Genomic DNA, 19,913 nt, shown 5'->3' with positions numbered 1-19,913 from the left:
TGAATGAATCTAACAACGCATTGTAACATAACGCTCACAATAGAGGTCTAGGTAGAGACGTGTTCCGGCGTCGTTAAACGTAGTGACTGTCGATCTCTACGAAGGTGGGTGATTCCTCCTGAGGGACGATAGCACTAATACGGATTTGAGCTCCCGCGTACCGTCGCGTATATTGGGAGACCCCTATAGGCAATTATCCTTTATCCTTAGGAAGCCGTGTCGACCGCCCTACTGATCGCGATGCAGTGAACACAGCATTCACGAAGATCGACCACCCGTACCGTAAAACGTATTCTGTGGTTTCGCGAAAGGTTTGGCACACCCTCTGCCTAGATCTCCAGAGCAGTTTCTTTTGGCCCTTTTCAAACTCTATAACTGAAAAGGTCCAATCGAGCATTTGTCACTTCGGGCTCGTTAATACATCGAAGGCGACTAGAGTCATCTTTAGCTTTTTCTCGACTCTTAAAACATGAAAAAGCAAAGTTGTGTCTAAAAGCGTCTAATAAAATTCATTCAATACGGAAACATAATTCCCCTTTTTGTATATTAGTTGATCAAGTAATCCGCAACCGTGGAGGAAAGTCAATTAAAACCCCGTCGTTCAGGGAGGCTTGCGAGTCAACCGCCTTTGTCTCCGGAACCGAGAGTAGTACGGACGAAGCGAACTCGTTTGACCAGGTCAAAATCTCCTTTTAAAGTTAGAATAGAAGTTCCAACAACATCTGAGATTCTGGTCACTCCCAGTATTTCTGGAATCCCTGCCTCTATTGAAGAAGTTCAACAGCAACAGAAGGACAGTCGTACTGATCCTAGTCTGAAAACAAGTACTTGCATAACTGAACCAGTTCCATCTGAAACCGGTCCACAGAGTCTTGTTGTTCAAACAACTGTCGCTGTCGAAGCAACCCCTTCTTCGGCACCAGAAATCTTTTACGGACCTGACGGTCTGCCTCTTCCTCCTGGTCTGATTGCAATAGAAGAAATCGTAGAGGACCAGCAAGCAAATACTCCAATTCATTTTGGAGTAGGTACCACTCTTTTTCCTTCTGCATCAGAAGTTTGTCTATCGCCACTGGAAGTTCCTGAAGAATCGTTAGGAAGTTTATTGGATAGACTTAAAATGTCTGAACAACCGTCGACATCTAGGACTGTGCCAAACGACACAGCGACAGCAGAAGCTCCTGTTGCCATTCCAACGATGTTTGCCGGCATACCAGCCGTCCCGACTAGCTCTCATCAGCTAGAAGGAGTCCACCCAGGGACTATTATGACAACTTGGTCTGTTCCAGTTTGTTCTTCCGGTATAATACCCGGTAATTCTTATGTTGAAACTAGACAAATTGACCCCTTTGGGAATCATTTTGGACCATCCAGTCCTCAAAGGCCATCTATACCCTTGAGCTCCGGATTGTTACCGTATGGGGGGCAATATGCTCTTTCACTTCCCCTTTCGGGGGGATACCCATACGGCAATTATCAACCACATTCAGGTTTGACTGAAGTAACGACGAGTGGTTGGGTGCCTATGTTACCCCAACAACCGAGAGTTGTATATTCTATGCAACAATCTGTACCTATGTCTAGTATCCCGACGACGCCAGCAATTGTAACCGTGTCGCAAGTTCAATCGATGCCTGTTGTATGTCAACCCCAAGTTGTAATGCAACAGCCTATTGACCCCGCAACACAACCACAATCGCCAATTGCCGGGACGACACAGATACAAATGGGGACTATAACCCCGCATCTTGGTCCGTCGGTTAGTGTCGCACAGCAAAACATGGCTTCACAACCATGGATGGTGCAATACCAACAACCTCAGTTTCAACAGGTGTACTAGGGATCTGAGCAACAGATCTTTGCAAATAGTGGGCAACCCTATATTCAGAACGGGTTAAACCAACCACTTTACAGTGGCCAAGCCCACCAGCCATATCAGTCATATCAACATCAGTTGCATTATGCTGGTGTGCAAAGACCTACTGCTCAGGCGATTCCATCATATCCAGGGTACGCCTCGCCAAACCTGAATCAACAGTTGCCATTCGTGGCAACCTTAGAATTACCAGATTTACATCGTTTGACGAACGATCCAATCGCCTATGCCCATTGGTGGCCAGCGATTCCTCACAAACTTCCTTCGGACATTCCTAAATTCAATGGAAATCCGGGCGAAGACCCGTCGAATCATGTGATGACATTCCATCTGTGGTGTTCGTCGAATACCTTGAATGATGATTCGATAAGGCTTCGCCTTTTCCAGAGGACATTGACTGGTCCGGTGGCCAAATGGTATATTGAATTACCTAGAGCCTCTTTCGACAATTTTAGTTCCCTAGCCACGACTTTCTTAACACACTTTCAGTTACCTATAAGGTACGAAACTGGAATAGAGATCTTGACCAATTTCAAGCAGACAACGGCCACACATATATCTGATCATATACATGAGTGGCGTCGTCGTCGCAGAATGGTAAAGACCTATGTTCCAGATCAGCTATTAGCTGAGTGGTTTATAAAGTCGCTTCTGCCGGCAATTACAGAAGATGTGGCCAAGGGAGGTGTCGTAACAGAGGAGCAGGTTATTGCTCGTGCTCAATATTTGGACTTAGTATATACTCAGTCGGGCACGCTCTATGATAAGATACCTGATGCCCCCAGACCGGAATTTTCAATCCCTCCTCCTCCCGGATCGAACAGTGACTCTCATGCCGGTGATGGCGTGATTGGAACTGCAAACGCTAAGTCTACAAGGGATTCGAATAAGAAAGCCCGTAAGACTTCGAATCAAAAAGCAAATCAGGAGATTCTTGCTTCGGAGGTAAACGCTGTATCTACGGATAAAGACAAAAACTCCAATCAACCAGGAAGCAAGAAGAAACAAAACAAAGGGAAGAAGAAGAATCAAGGTGGATCATCCCCTCAAAAAACTTCTTCAAACCCTCCTGGGCAAAAGAAACAATTTCCTCCATGTCAAATATGTGATGAAAATCATTCAACAAAGAACTGTCCGTTCAAAGCTGAGTTAAAGAGGTTCCTAAAAAGTTCCCAAACTTCAGCTGTGTTGACTGATCCGTTTCCTGCCCCAGGTCAGAATATGGTTGATAGTGGAAATGCTTCCCCGTCTCAAGTGCTTATGCTGTCGATTTCTAAGCAAAGTGATGCTTTGATATCGACTAGGAATAAAGATTATGGGAATCCGCCGGTGTCGAACGACAAAGGGAAAGATCAACCCAGTAGTTCGACAACAACTTCGGCAGAAGCTGTACCCCCCCTCACGCATGAATTAACAATAAAGCCGCCTAAGGGAGTAGTCCACAAGTCGACATTCAACCCTCGCGCCAGAGCGGCGCAACACTATAATGTAGTGGAGGATTTGGCCCAATCGCCATCTGCTATGTCGACTCTTGAGGTACTACAAAATTGCCCATCCCAAAGGCAGGCATTGTTATCAGCAATTGGTGGAGTGGATCCTAAAGATTCCAATCTTGTATCCTTTGATCACAAAGGATATGATCCTCAGTTACCAGCACAATTAGCTTTCCTTATTCAAGTGAAAGCACTCAACAAAACTGTTCATAGAACGATTATTGATGAGGGTGCATCGACATGTATCATGTCGATGAGTTGCTGGAAAACTCTTGGATCTCCAACCTTGTCGCGATCTTCGACAACATTAAAAGCATTTGACGGTAGGTCGTACACTCCGTACGGTATCCTAAATAACTTTAAGGTTGAACTAGGAGGAAAAACAGTAGAGATTGATGTTGAAGTCATTGATGGCAATCTTGACTATAACATCCTACTGGGAAGACCATGGATATATGCCATGGCAGTTGTAGTGTCGACATATTTTAGGAAGATCGCATTCCCGTTTGAAGGAGGGATTACGATCGTCGACCAACAGAATTTCCTCCCTAATGGTTCACAAGTTACTGGAAGCATTCCCCTGATCCATGGGAGCGACCATTCGATAAAAGATATAGGAGTAGGCTTGCTAAAAGATCCCACAATGATGGGACTTTCGCGTTGCCACCTCCTTTCCATGAAGGGAATATCCCGTTTGTAGCAACATGCAACATGGTATCTTCGTCAAAGGTCGCAGAAGACAAAGTCGTCATGGATCATCAAGTGGTATTGCCACCTAGCCCTATTGAAATATTGTAGCAATCAATGTTTCAGGCATGGGAGGCAAGCCCAAATGAACGCTCGTCAAGCGTTTGGGTAGATAGGTCCGAAGAATATGGTACCCCGTTAGATCCATGGTCAAAAGTTCATGGGACTGACGAAGGAATCTTACAATCAATGATGATTGAGGGGCACCATGGAATGATTACCACCATCGTTCCCTTCTTCCAGAGTGTGAAGAAGAAACTCATCACGACCTATACCACCCTTCAGTGTTTGAATTCCTAACAAATACTGTAAATACGGTGGATTCAGAGAGAAACCTATCCAATATTGAAGAGACCGTAGCCATAAACATCTCGACAAAATCTGATGTTGTTGAGAATATTCATGTCGGCAAAAGTTGTTCCCCTTCAGAACTGGAAATATATAGTGCTCTCTTTCGCGAATTTAGAGATGTCTTTGCATGGTCATATGATGAAATGCCAGGCATTGACTCGAGCATAGTTGAACATGAAATTAAAATGTATCCTGATGTCAAACCAGTAAGACAACGGCTTCGGCAGGTACATCCGAAGAAATCCGCTGCCATTAAGGCGGAAGTTGAAAAACTCCTCCATGCTGGATTCATCTACCCGGTTCCTCTAACCGATTGGGTATCGAATATTGTCCCTGTTATGAAAAAACAAGGGACGATAAGAGTGTGCGTCGACTATAGGGATGTAAACAAAGCTTGTCCAAAGGACAACTACCCTACACCCTTCATCGACCAGATAATTGATGAATGCGCCGGATGTGAAATCTTTTCCTTTATGGATGGATTTTCCGGGTATAATCAAATAAATATCCGCCCACAGGACCAGTCTAAGACTGCATTCATCTGTCCGTGGGGCACATTCGCTTATCGAAAATTACCCTTTGGTTTAAATAACGCAGGGGCGACGTTTCAGAGGGCAATGAATTATGCCTTTCATGACATCAAGAACATTGTTCAACCTTATCTCGACGATCTTCCGGCTCATTCGCGAAAACGGACTGATCATCCGCGGCATTTGAGAGCAATATTTCTGCGTTGCCGACATTATAAGATAAGACTCAATCCGCACAAGTGTGTGTTTTGCGTTGGTTCTGGTCGTTTACTTGGCTTTGTTGTCTCTAAGGATGGGATTCGTCTCGACCCATGTAAGGTTCAGGCAATCATTAATTTGCCTCCACCTTCAAATTTACTTCAGATTCAGAAACTCCAAGGGAAAGCAAACTTTCTGAGGAGGTTCATTCCAAATTACTGTCGCGACAGTTGCTTGGGGGCAAATATTCAAAATGGATAGCCATCCTTCAAGAGTTCGATTTAGATTTTGTAAAATCCAAATCGAAGAAAGCTCTAGTTTTCGCGGAATTATTATGCGATCTCCCATCGTCGTCCAACGATGAAACATCAGAAGAGTCAATCGTGGATGAAAATTTGTTTCTGATATCAGTAAGCGATGAGTGGTATGGAGATATCATTGTTTATCTCCAAACCCAAAAATTTAGGCTTAATACCTCACACTCGGAACGGAAACGTATACGATACCAATCGAAAGACTACATGATCGTCGGTGATACACTTTACCGTCGTGGCGTCGATACGGTTCTGAGGAGGTGCCTTACCCATGAGGAGGCCGAAAAAGCCCTGAATGATTGTCATTCAGGCGCGTGCGGGGGACATCAATCTGGATATGCAACAGCACAAAGAATCTTACGAGCAGGATATTTCTGGCCAACTATATTTAAAGATTGCATAATAGCTGTCAGAAGTTGCCATGCATGTCAGATCTTTGATAGCAAAACCAGAAGACCACCCGCACCCTTACAGCCGATAGTTGCTGTTGGGCCCTTCGCCAAGTGGGGCATCGATTTCATGCAATGTAACCCCACCTTGACCGGGGGGCATGGGTATATTATAGTCGCTGTTGACTATTTTACCAAATGGGCCGAGGCGATGCCTACATTGGATAACACTGGTGAAACAGCTGCCCCTTTCTTTTTCAATCATGTAGTCGCCAGGTTCGGCGTTCCGCAAGCTATAGTGACAGATCATGGATCGCATTTTCGCAATCACATGATGGTTGAATTAGCTGCCAAACTAGGGCTATCACACGACAGCTCTACCCCGTATTATCCACAAGCCAACGGACAAGTTGAGGCAATCAACAAGGTCCTGAAGCGTATGTTGCAAAGGATGATCGGGGTTCACAAGAGAAGATGGCATCTAATCCTGTACTCAGCATTATGGGCTTACCGAACCTCGGTAAAGAACGCCACTGGGTTCACACCATTCCAATTGGTGTATGGCCTAGAGGCAGTATTACCGATCCAGTGCGAAATTTCGTCTCTTAAACTCGCAATTGACCTCCTCCCCGGAACCTCAGAAGAAGAGGCTCGTTTCCTGGAATTGATCCAGTTGGATGAAAACCGTCGTGATGCCGCTTTGGCAAACGAGGTTCATAAGAAACGAGTCAAAGCACAGTTTGACAAGAATGTCAAACCGCGCAACTTCTCTGAGGGTGACTTGGTTTTGCTTTACGACCAAGAATCCGATAAATTAGGAGCAGGAAAATTTCAGTCCTTATGGATGGGTCCCTATATTGTTAAAAGGGTGTTAGCAAAAGGAGCCTACGAGTTAATGGATTATGACGGAATACCACTGGCGCAACCCCGTAACGGGTTGTACCTCAAGCGTTACTATGCCTAAATAGTAACCTGAGTGTTTTTGTTGTATTTTGTTTTCGCTAAAATGTTTGTTTCGGTAGTAATCCACCCTTCTCGTTTGTTGCAGATGTCGAATTATTCTGATACATATGTGGGATATGCCGACGGAGCGAGTCGTAGTACGCGGAATTTATCCTCCGCTGCCTGGGCCATTTTTGATCCAAGCGGCGAGTTAGTGAGTTTCAGAGGTGTGTGTATTGGACGGTCAACAAACAATATCGCTGAGTATAGTGCGTTGATCGAACTCCTCTCTGATACCATCGCTCATGGTATACGCCGACTAATTGTTAGGCTAGACTCACAACTTGTGATACTACAACTCACTGGTATATATTCAGTCCGCAATCCAGCTATTTATCGTATGTTTCTAAGAGTTAAGATTTTGGAAAGAGAGTTTGATTCAATTCAATACCAGCATATTTCCAGAAACTTGAACACATTAACAGATTCATTGGCAAACTATGTATTAGATAGACATTTACAACATACATAAAAGAGATGCATCGGTGCTATGTAAGGGGATCACAAATAAACTGAAATAAACTCCGAAAATCAAAATATATAAAGCTGTTTATAGTTTGTACATAATGTGCTGTAATCAAAACAAAATTGGTCATATGACCTAGGACTCAAAAAATGCTAGGGGGCACCCTAGCCTAGTGGTGCTCATGAAAGTACGTCACGGTCTGTGCGATCATGCGCAAGAGACGAGTCCATCGTCTAGGCACACCGATGGTGTGTCGCTGCAACTGTAAAGGTAACTCGTCAATCTGTACATCCGGAAGGCCACGAGTAAGGCTCTCAACCTGCTCCTGCACAGCTGCAAGTATCTCTGTATCACCAAGGTCGCGAATGACAACTCTCCTAGCAGGCTCTGCTGCTGGGGCAGCAACTGGCGATCGTGGACGAGCTACTGGATGAACAGGACCAACATCTGCATGCACCCAAGAGTTTGATCAGTTTTGAACAGTAAACATCATGAATGAAAACAATAAACAGTGATATGGTCAGAGATTTTACCAATAGCCCCATTGCTCGCCATTCGGAAGCACCAAGTCCGGATCACCTCGGTAGTCCATACCCACATATGGATACTCAGAAAATGCCATCTCCTGACGCTCGAACCACCTAAAGAAGGACTCAGTGAATGTAATATGAGGTTGACCAGCATGCCGGGACATATGGTCAACCCACCTCTGCATGCGTGGCTCGGTCGGAGAAGGCACATCAAGCAAGATGTACTGAGGTTGCATCAATGGGATTTTCTCCAAGACAAAGGCAGTCAAAATAGAACCAAATCCAAAGTTCTTCAGCCCCCCGTCCTTTACCTTGGTCAATTGACTTTTCATCTGGATAAGTACTGCATCACACCAGTTAAACACTTTCGATTGGAGACACTCCAAGGCGTGCTGCATATAAGATCTGTTGGCAACATGCAAAGCTGCGCTACCGGCCATCCTACCAATAGTAAACAGAATGGACCTGAGAGACCTGTCAGTGATGTCACGGATATTGATCTTGCCGTCTTTGCTCGGCTGTGAACCTTCCCGGCAATACTGACAGATATAGTCTCTGGTGGAAGTAGTCCCTCGAGCCGTACCTGACAGAGAAATGGGAGCACCCCGCCTTGACAGCCCAGTCAAGAAGTACATGTCCTCTATGGTCAAGGGGAAGGACTTCCCCCTAATCTGGAATACTTGGTTAACAGGATCCCAAGCATCAAACATATACTGCAGTAAAGAAATCTGTGCTCTCATGCTAGAGATACGGAAGAACTTCAGCAGGCCACAGTTCCGAAGCGCGTTCACCGTGACTGGGTCATGGAGTGCAACCATGTCCTCTGCTTCATGTTCTCGTTCTCGCCATGTAAGGGACATTTTATCCAAAGTTCCCTACAATCAAACAAGAGAAAGAGTAAGTTCCTGATTTTGATGAAAATCTGGCGAAAAATCATCAAAAAACTCATGCAAAATCAGCCCTTTTAGGCCCAGCGCAGGCAGAGAGTGTTCCCCTTGCTCTGGAACTCAGTCTGCCTTAAGGCTGCCTGAAATACAGCGCAGATTTCGAAAGGGGAACCTGCGCTGATGCCAGGGCGCCCTAATGAAACCCCTGGGGCCCAGAAGCTCTGAAAAACAGGCATGAAACTGAAAAAGGAAACCATGAAACTGAAGGGCTAAGGTTTAGCTCCTACCTAGTCCAAACGGCGCCGAAAATCGTCCACAGAATCTCCCGGAATCAGCTGGTGAAAATCAAGGAAGAAGAGGCACCTCCAGAGCTCCAACAAGCAAAATGCAAATGAAATGGTAAATGAGAGGTAAAAACCCCTTTTATGACTTTTTACACAGTTTAAAGTTAAATATTAGGGTAATAATCTTGTTTTCATGCAAATATTGTCCATTTCTAACAAAATTTGTTGCAGCAATTGAAGATGAAGTACCACATTTGAAAAGAGAAAAGCTAGTAAAAGTAAAAAATGGAATTTGACCATGAATCGAGCAGTTTTACCACGGAATTTATGCTCGTTAAAAAATAGAAAAGTGTGAGCAGAGTTTTTTCGCCAAAGTTCAAGCTCATTAAAAAATGAACCTATCTCGGTAAATAACCATTGCGATCGTAAATTTATAAGCCTTAAAAGCCTTGGTCGTGTTTTCATCCATCACCTCCATTTCATTTGGCCGGTCGTTCACCCCCATATGTGTGTTTACCTATTTTGAGGAACAGCTGCGAAGAGTGATTTCACCTAGCCATCCTTGTGACACTACAGTGATTGGAAAATTCCAATTTGTACCTGGAATCAGTTGCTATCCCTGTTTATCACTCGTTCCTCAAAAAACGAGTCTTCTTTGAGCTCTTTTCACTGACTCGTAAAATATGAAAAGTTTGCCGAGTTTTGGCCTTCCAGCTCGTTAAATGACCGGAAAGCTATCCCTCCTCTAGATTTTAATCTTTTTGGACTTGAGGGATTATTGCACAAAAAGATCGAGCGCTTGTCTTGTTCGGCTCGTAAAAATACCGAACAGCCATCCCTTCTGTATTGTTTTATACTTTTTCGGACTTAAGGGATTAGATGACGAAAAAGGAATTATGGAGTTGACTTTCTGTACCTTTTTAGACTCTCTAAAAATGAAAAGGACCGAGTTTTCCTTGTCGTTAGACTCGTTAAAATGATTAAATAGCGACAAACTTGTCTTTAGACGAGAACGAGTTTCCCTATCGCTAGGCTCGTTAAATCATAGCGATAGGCTTGCCCGAAGGGCAGGTTATAGAACAAGCATATGTTATCCTCCTCAAGCTTGACAAAAATAAAGAGGTACTGGTCAGAAATGACTGGGGAAAAATTGGGAGAACATCAAAGTTTAAAGGTAGCAAGTCACTCTTGGACATGACACTTTTCCTCCGTACCATATCGGGTTGGGTTGTTTCATTCACCGGTCTCATCACCATGGTCCTCGCCACACCATCCACATTTGGGGTAATGCTACCGATCCATCGCATCAGTGTCGTTATATGTTCAAGAGGGGTCATTCTGGAAGTGTCAACCATGTCCCATCCACTACCATACATTATCCTTCATCCATTCATGATCGCCACCCTGAATCATATTTCACAGTTTGTTTTCACCTCCACTAAAGTCATTAGCTCCGTTCCGTGTCATTGATGTGGGATTCATTAAGGCCCTCCTTTGACGGATCGCTTCTTGTCGACTTCAGCTCATTATCCAAGAAGTTGATCTAGGAACACCCCCATCAGTACTTTGAAGCTTGCATGCCTCCATGGCAAGTTTCTCACTTCCGGCGACAGGTATACATCAATGACCTTCGACCAGAAGATTTTGCGTGGCGTTCGACGCCAAGTCCTTTATTCACGCCACGTGAATTGTACTGCAGTACCTTGAGGGTCATCGTCATTATTGGTGATTCCTCTCGCGCTTGTTAACGGTTTTCATTATTGACCGGTAATCAAGCGATGTCTTTCCATGTTCGACTTCAGCGCAATTCTCACATGGATCGACTTGTACTTAGAGTGAAGATCGAGCGAGTTTGAAGACCCCGGATCTAGTTTCATCCATCCGGGCTGCGATATATATTCAGGAAATAAAAAAGCATTTGCCGTGTACATCATTGCAGCAGATGATCATCCTATTCAAAGGATGATAGTTTCAGCAGAAAATTATCAGTCTATCTTCAGACGATCGTCTGTCATATGTACCAAAATGTATTTATAGAAAGCTGAGCATGGGAATGCCCGCCTCAGCTAGATCATGAGAATAATGATGAATGAAAAATAATGTATTGTATTGTATTGTATTACAGGGCACTCTCCTCAGCACTGGAACGAACTTCGGATCCTCTAGCTAAAGCATTTCACCCGATAAACGGCCTCATACTTTAGGGGGCAACTGTTATAGACATTTTTGTGCCTCGCGTCAAGGAGCATGGAATGTCAATAATTACAGGGATCCTCAGTCCCTAAACATGTTGTTCTTACCCCTAAAAGAACAAGGTCATCAAACAACAGCACTTCCAATCAGTTCTCCACCTGAAAACACTTCAAAACAGGCTTATTTTGGATCATGTCAGCTGCTTAACTGAGCATCTGCGCTGTATTGCAACTGTCCCACTCTGTACCTGCGCTGGAAGTCAAAAACAATGAAGGCTACCTGCGCTGGGCGAGATTGGCCAAGTGGCACAGTCATCCTGCAAGGTGTCAATTGCCCAGGAAGCTTCCAAAATGACACTTGGTTCATGAGATTCGCCCTGTGATGAGTAAGAAGTACTTGATCACCATGTGTAAGCAAGGATCTCCAAGTGGACACAGGAACTGAAGATTAACTGAATATGGAAAGGACACTAGTCAGCTATATGCCAGCCTCCAGCTGACTCATCCTTTCCTCTTCCCTCCTATATATAGAGCTCTTCTATGAGGTCTAGGGAGGCTGGAATTTTGTATAAGCAAGGAGGTGTTGTTGGTATACCGCCAGGATTATTGGGTGATTGTTTTACTAGAGGTGAAGAGGAGAGTTCTTGCTGCCGAGGAGGTGCTGCTGGATTGGATCCAACATTATTGGTTGTAACTTCCTCTGGAACCCTGTTACTTTCTATCAATAAAGTTTGCATGTTCTCCTATATACTTGTTTTACATAGATGCTTTGTGTTTACATGTATATTTGATGCACCCTAATCCATGCTTCAGTTATGAGTACATGTATCTTGTAGTTCGCTCTCTTGTTTTGTGCAGGATCTGTATGTAGCTGGATCGGCTAGGAGAGCAAAGAGCTGGGAGCAGGATACAAAGAGAGAAGGACAAGGATCGACTAAGCGCAAGACGCCAGGTTGGTTGACCTTCTTACTATTCTCTCTGTACTTTCATAAAGTGGAACATGAAAACTTTATCATTCAGTTGTTGCTAAAGACTGTCACCTTTAGAAGGGTTAGTGTCATCCGCATCGGATACTTTTCCCCACAACAACTAACAGTAACCACACAACCTGACCCAGAGGAGAATGAGCTTCTCGGAGAACTCAAACAGTTGTGTGTGAGAATACCACTTCTCCAAGCCATCAAAGATGTACCGACATACAACAAATTGGTTAAGGAAAAGTGTTTCAGATACCCAGGCAGGCAAAAAAGAGATGCCTCAACCATCAATGTCATAGGACAACTGTCTGATCTTATGTTGGAGCAAGTAATCTATCCAAAGTTTTTGGATCCTGGGAGTCCTGTAGTTGATGTCCACATAAATGGCACCATCATACCCCACACTTTGATTGATTTAGGGGCTGCCATTAATGTGATGACCAGGGATACCATGCTCAAACTCAACCTTCAGGGTTCCTTAAGGAAGACCTCGGCGGTCCTGTAGTTGGCAGATCGCTCCACCGTGACTCCCGAAGGGATTATGGAGGATGTCTTGGTCTTTGTTGACTCTTGGGAGTATCCTGCGGACTTCTTAGTTCTTCAGCCAAAGGCAAAGCTTACTGGATACCCCCTTATTTTGGGAAGACCTTGGTTAGCCACTGCGGATGCTTACATAAGCTGCTGAGCAGGAAACATGACCATCAAAAATGGTCCTATGTCCAAGCAGCTAGTCCTATACCCTCTTTCCCAACCTCTATTAGAGCATGACTTACCACTTTGGTTGGAAGAAGGAGAAGAGGATGAGGTGTACTCTGCACCCTTGTGCACCTTAGAAACCACCAAGGGAGGTCCTCAAACCGAGGATGATTTGATTGATACCTTGATTCAGAATCTGCCTCCCAGTGCATTGGCCTTAGAGAAATTGGTGGAGGATACTCAAGCCAGCACCTTAGTGGGCCTTTGTGTGACCGATCCAATCTCTCCCAGAGTAAAAAATGTGGAGTTTGGCCCCGAGAGAATGTTAAAGATCGGCTCCTCGCTATCTCTTTCCCAGGAAAAGGAGCTGTATAGTCTGTTGGCCAGTCATCTAGATGCTTTTGCTTGGAGCTATAAAGAGATGAAAGGAGTCCATCCTTCGGTCTGTACCCATCACATCTGCATCAAAGAAGATTGTAAACCGGTCAGGAAACCTCAGAGGAGAATGAATCCAGCCCTTAAGGACATTGTCAAAGAAGAATTGAAAAAGCTATTAGATGCAGGATTCATCTACCCCATCTCGGATAGCGAGTGGGTGTCCCCTCTGGTGTTGGTACCCAAGAAAAATAGAAAGTGGAGAATCTGTGTGGACTACCGAGAACTGAACAAAGCCACCAAGAAAGACCACTTTCCTCTGCCTTTCATAGATCAAGTATTGGATGGACTGGCGGGGAAGAAGTTTTTCTCTTTCCTAGATGGGTTCAGTGGGTATAACCAGATCCAAATCAGCCCAGAAGACCAAGATAAGACCACTTCACTTGTCCTTGGGGTACCTTTGCTTACCGAGTCCTTCCCTTTGGGCTATGCAACGCTCTTGCCACTTTCCAAAGAGTAGTATTGAGCATCTTCTCTGAGTTGGTCCATGATTCGATGGAAATCTATATGGATGACTTCACTCCTTATGGGTCCAACTTTCAGGAAGCATTTTCCAATCTGGGAAAATTTCTAACCAAGTGCATTGAAATGAACCTGTCCCTTAGTCCTGAAAAATGTGAATTCCTGATGACAGAAGGAACCGTGCTAGGACATACCATTTCTTGCCAAGGATTGCAGGTGGATCCTAATAAAATTGCTCTCATCAAAAAGGTTCCACCTCCTCATAAGGTAAGAGATGTTCGGAGTTTCTTAGGCTTAGCAGGATATTATAGAAGATTTATTAAAGACTTCAGTAAGCTAGCCTCACCATTGTTTGGCCTCTTAGCAAAAGATGTTGAGTTCAAATGGATGGACGACTGTCAAAAGGCTCTAAATGAATTAAAGGATAAGTTGGTGTCCACCCCGATATTGAGAGGTCCAAACTGGGCCCTACCTTTCCACATCCACACTGATGCCTCGAACAAAGCCATAGGGGCAGCCTTATGACAGGTTGAACAAAAACTCCCATATGCCATATACTTTGTCAGCAAAAACTTATCCAAGGCAGAAATGAATTATACTGTAACTGAGAAAGAGTTCTTGGGCGTGGTCCATGCCCTGAACAAGTTCCAACACTACATCACTGGCTATCAAACATTTGTACATACTGATCATGCTGCAATTAGATATTTAATGAATAAACCAGATGTGAATGCTCCTATTATTAGATGGTTACTTCTGTTGCAGCAGTTTGATTTGACTATCGTTGACAAACCAGGTAAAGAAAATGTTGTTGCTGACTTCTTGTCTAGACTGGATTTACCTGCAGGTGAAGATGGAACAGTGGACGACCAGATGCCAGATGAACATCTATTTGCTATCTCAGTACTCTCTCCATGGTTTGCTGATATAGAAAACTCTCTGGTCTCAGCACAGTTCCCTCCGGATCTATCTTCAAAAGAGAAAAGCAGAATTGTGAGGAAGAGTGCCTCATTCACTTGGATCGGGGGCAACTTGTTTAAACTTGGCCCCGATCAGATCTTAAGGCGTTGTGTAAGGGAGGAGGAAGTCTTTGACATCCTCCTAACCTGTCATGATGGGCCTTGTGGAGGAAATTTTGCAGCCAAGAGGACTGCCTTCAAAATCCTATAGGCAAGTTACTATTGGCCCACACTTCATCAAGATGTCAAGAGATATATCAGCTAATGTGACCGATGCCAAAGGATGGGGAAGCCGACCCCAAGGGATGAAATGCCTCTCCAACCTCAAGTGACTCTTGAACCATTTGAGAAGTGGGGTATGGATTTTGTGGGTCCTATCAATCCTCCTTCCAGGCAAAGGTCTTACATCATTGTGTGCACAGACTATCTGACAAAGTGGGCAGAAACCAAGGCAATCAAAGCAGCAACAGAAGAAAAGGTGGCTGAGTTTTTAAGAGAAAACATCTTCTACAAATTTGGCTACCCAAGAGAGTTAGTCATCGATCAAGGGAGCCAGTTCACCTCCAACTTAATTGAAGACTTGCTTGCTCGTCACAAGATCAAGCATAGGACTTCCACCCCCTATCATCCTTAAGCAAATGGGCAGGTGGAAGTCACCAATAGAGCATTAGAAGGGATTTTGACTAATGTGGTGAGCAGCAGCAGAAAGGATTGGGAAGATCGCCTGGTTGAGGCCACTTGGGCTTACAACACCACTTGGAAGACCACAACCGGCTTCACACCTTATGAACTGGTCTATGGGAAGAGAGCTTTGTTGTCAATTGAGTTTGAGTACAACACATTGAGGATGGCAGCTCAGCTGGACCTAGATCTCAGCCATGCCCAACAAGAAAGGTTATTGCAGTTGAATGGGCTAGATGAACACTGAATGCAGGCCCTTCTCCACTCAGAAGTGGTTCAACTTTAGAGGAAGATATGGCATGACCGGCACCTCAATGACAAGCAATTCCAACCAGGAGATTGGGCGCTGCTGTATGATTCCAGACATAAGGATTTCAAGGGGAAGCTGAGGACAAGATGGCTAGGACCATATGCAGTGGAGAAGTGTAATGACAATGGGTCTGTTCTTATTTGGACCATTGATGAGGAAGCCATCCCCATGCTCATCAATGGGCATCGACTAAAGATCTACAGGAAACCTCTTTCGAGGCAAGAGTTCATCAAAACTGTGGAAAAATCAGTGCTGGTCATAGAGAAGGGTTCTGCCTCTGTTTTGGGCATACCCTAAGCATCATAAAAAAAAATAAAAAAAAAAAATAATAATAATAATAAAAAAGATCCTTGGGTGAAAACCTTTCTGAGGCTCCCAAGGCAGATGGTAGGGGTGAAAACCTCATTGAGGCGCCCCTGCTATCTCTCTGAAAAAGAATTGGGAAAAAAAGACCCTTGGATGAAAACCTCTCTGAGGCACCCAAGGCAGATAGTAGGGGTGAAAACCTCACTGAGGCGTCCCTGTTGTCTCCTAAAAAAATAAAAAAAAAAAGAGGAAGAAAAAAAACAAAGGAAAAAAGAAAAAAGAAAAAGAAAAAGAAGGAGGCAGAAACAGAAAAACAGGCTCAATCTTTGGAGATTAATGCAGGTTGCAGGTATTCCATGCAAAAAGGAGGCCTCTCAACTCAAGGACAAGGGTCCCTACCATGCTACAAGGCGACCTCACTAGCACTCCCTCCTTAAACGCTCATCTCTTCCAAGGTTTGGGCACAATCTGGTCATAGTTTAGCCTTCTACAGGAAGCTACAGGACTTTATACAGGAAGTTCTACATTTCTACAGGAAACATCCTGTAGAATCTTTGGACGGGCCAAGACCGAATTTGTAGAAGAATTTGAAGCTCGAAGTTCAATAAGGAGGCATGCAACCAATTTTTTTCTCCATCCCCCACTGTTGTTGCCTCCTTTCACCACCATTGCTGCCATATGATTGAAATACCTGCACACTCATACCAGAACGTTGGACTCTCAGAAGAAATAATTTGAAGTGGAAAATAAAGCATGCATAGGCCCAATGCGATATCTGTCAAGGAAATATGAGGACCCTGCACCTGTGAACGTGACTCCACTATTTCGGCATGCACCCTAGGAAGCGAAACGGCTACAGGATGTCCTACAAGAATCCTGTAGCAGTTGATCCGGCTAGAGCATATGCCATGAAGGAACCTGCAACTCATGAAGCCGGCGCATGCACCATCCACAGCCAGGAAACCGGTCTCGCAACCAACAGTAGTCAATAAAAAGGAGCTCCCGTGCCTGTGCACGAAGCAGCAGCAAGTGGATCCATCACCCCTAGTCCTGAAGCATGAGAAAAATCACGTCCACGACCGCACAGGTAAGTGCCTCACCCTGTTTCATCAAATTACATAAGCGATGCTCTAAAATGTGTGTAACTATGGAAATGAATGGATTGAACAAGTCGGGTAGCCATTCAACTGGCCACCACAACCAGCCCGATGGCCTCGTTGGATCCGAAAATCTTTGGTTGTGTCGACAAGATAGGAAATGGACACGTGGGAAGCGTCTAGTCAGAGAGAAGCGTCGATCTAACAGGAGTGGCGGAGGTAGATATACAAGGAAGGATTCGGCGGTCAGGCATACATGTAGCGGAATGATAGCAGGTGATGTCGACCAATGGGCCGATGGGGACAGCTCACCCTTGCGCCACGAATTCCGTAGAAATTCAAATCCGCCGGCTAGATCACGTATGGCGCACTGCACTCATTTATTCTCAACCGTTTTGCAGCCGAGTACGCATCCTAAATTCTCTGAAGGTTGTTACTTCAAGTTCTCGGCCTGTTCCAACGTCCTGTTGCTGCACAGAAGGCCCAGAACCACTGAAGCGCTCCCCAGAATCCGTGCACGACTTCTACAGGAAGTTGCGCTACAGGAAGCTCAACATTACGGAGGAATTTGGACTGTTCACGTCGAAGGTGGAAATTCTTGAATGAGGTAAGCCTGAACATAGTTCTCCCATGCAATTGGTTCAAAAGGTGGTGAAGTCGACGTGTTGAAGGGGTAGGAAACCGTGAATTACAGTTTGTGCATGAATTTACAAGCATTCTCTTATCGTTGCATGAGAATTGTCGTCGTAGTGTGTATGTGGGATTTTCTCCAGCTTTTGATTTATAATTGAGCCACTGTTTTGGCTCACTAGTAGAAAGTTGTGAATTTTATAAACTGTGTGCATAACAGAGACATAGCTCTGTGCTCTATCTAAGGAAATCCCAAAGATCCACTTCTGTATACGAGCAGGCAAGCTCAGGCCAACACAACAAGTTTTTACCATGCCGGGAGGGTTCATTAGAAAAGAGCCTACAGACTCAAAGAAGTTACGGGAAACCCCTGAGGTGGTGGACCTGTTTTCTCGTGCACGATGGATGTCATTCTATGACAAGCTTCAAGGTCACGATGACGAGGTTGCAAAAGAATTCCTGCGATCCTTGAAGCCAAAGTCAAAGACATTGGCCATTGTCAAATTCAGAGAATTGACCCTCAGACTCACCCCACAGTTCATTAGCAGAGTAACTAATCTACCGATGGGGGTACCTTGGGATAAGGAGGAGAGAAAACTAGGTCAGAAAGCTAATAAGGAGTTCTTTTTGCCAGAGGAACAATTCTCAGAAGACAAGAATGGAGTTCGAAGAACCAGCCTACAACCATTCTGGAGTGAGGTCAGCCTCCAGATTATGAAGTATATCACGTGCGAGGGGCGATTTAGCATCGTGTATGGATACCATTTCCGGTTGCTCACAGAACTTAGGCACCAAATGGACCTACCCTCAGAGAAAAAGTTGAGCCTTCCTTACTTCCTCCTGCAGTCCATGACTGAGTGTGCCACCAAATTGAGAGAGGGAACGCCAGACCAGATAGCCCATCATGGGCTCATTAAGCTCCTCGTGGAAGATGCACTCCACACGTAGACCATCCCTCTCTCCTGGGAAACCTTTCGAAATTTGACTAAGGATGATGACATCTGAATTTTGGCTGAGGAGCTCACCTCCTCCAGCAGCGAGGAGAAGAAACACAATCAAGCAGAGAAGAAAGGTAAAGGCCAAGAAACCCTGGCCAAAACACCAAAGAAAGAACAGAAGGGAAAACAAGATAAAAACCAAGCTGCCAAAACAGAGGGTGACAAAACCACACTAACACCCAGGGAGAAAAGGCTACAGAGAAGAGTGGAAAGGACTGAAAAAGTCCACGTCAGTGAGGGCACCTCTAAGGCAGCCTCAGCAAAGTTAAAAGAAAAAGCACCCTCAGCCAAGTAGGCTAAAACGGTGCCGTCTGTTTCTACAGGAAGGTTAAAAACGGCTTCTATAGGAAGCCAAAAATCAGCCACTACAAGGCTTTCTACAAGAAGTCCTGAGAAAGGAAAACAGAAGGAGAAAACGGTCGAAATTCTTGCTAGGGAGGCAGCAGCTGTGCTAGCCACCCTAAGTACCTCTCCCAAGCCAAAGGAAAAACGAAAGAGGGATACTCCTATATTTCAAAGTGAGGAGAAGTGTAAGAATTAAAACCGACAGGCCCCAACCTCCATCCAAAGACCCAATTACCATTGAAGACACCCCTACCTCGTCAAAGGAGAAGTCCCCCTCCAAAGTATCAGTCACTCATGAGCGGGGAACCTGAAGACAACTACTTGGAGGGAGAGAATGGAAAGGTTAGCTTCAAAAACCCCTCTACAGGATGCTGAAGCCGTTCTACAGGAAACATTAGCCAGGCTCAAGGAGACCGAAAGAATGGAGGGGGAGGCAGCCACATCACCACAAAGGGAAGAAGAGGTAGAGCACATTATGGAACCTAGCCCCCAGCCCAGCTTGAGCTCTTATTATAACTTTTTGGAGGCTGGGAAAATTATTCCACAGAAATTCACAGTGCCGCTTTTCTTTGCACTGGAGGAAGAAAGAGTGAGGACCCACACATGGATGAGGATAGCCAAATCTAAAGGAGTAGCAGATATAGGCCCCTTGGAGGAACAACTCAAGGAGGCAAGAAGAGAATTGGCTATGGCAAAACACGTGGGAAACTGCCAGCGAGTATTTCTACAGGAAGAGAATGAGAAGCTCAAACTGCAGC

Source organism: Pinus tabuliformis, chromosome X, assembly GCF_031772625.1.
Source record: "Pinus tabuliformis cultivar Carrire ecotype Pingquan chromosome X, CPIR1, whole genome shotgun sequence".
Lineage (NCBI taxonomy): Eukaryota > Viridiplantae > Streptophyta > Pinopsida > Pinales > Pinaceae > Pinus > Pinus tabuliformis.
This window is presented reverse-complemented; position numbering follows the sequence as displayed.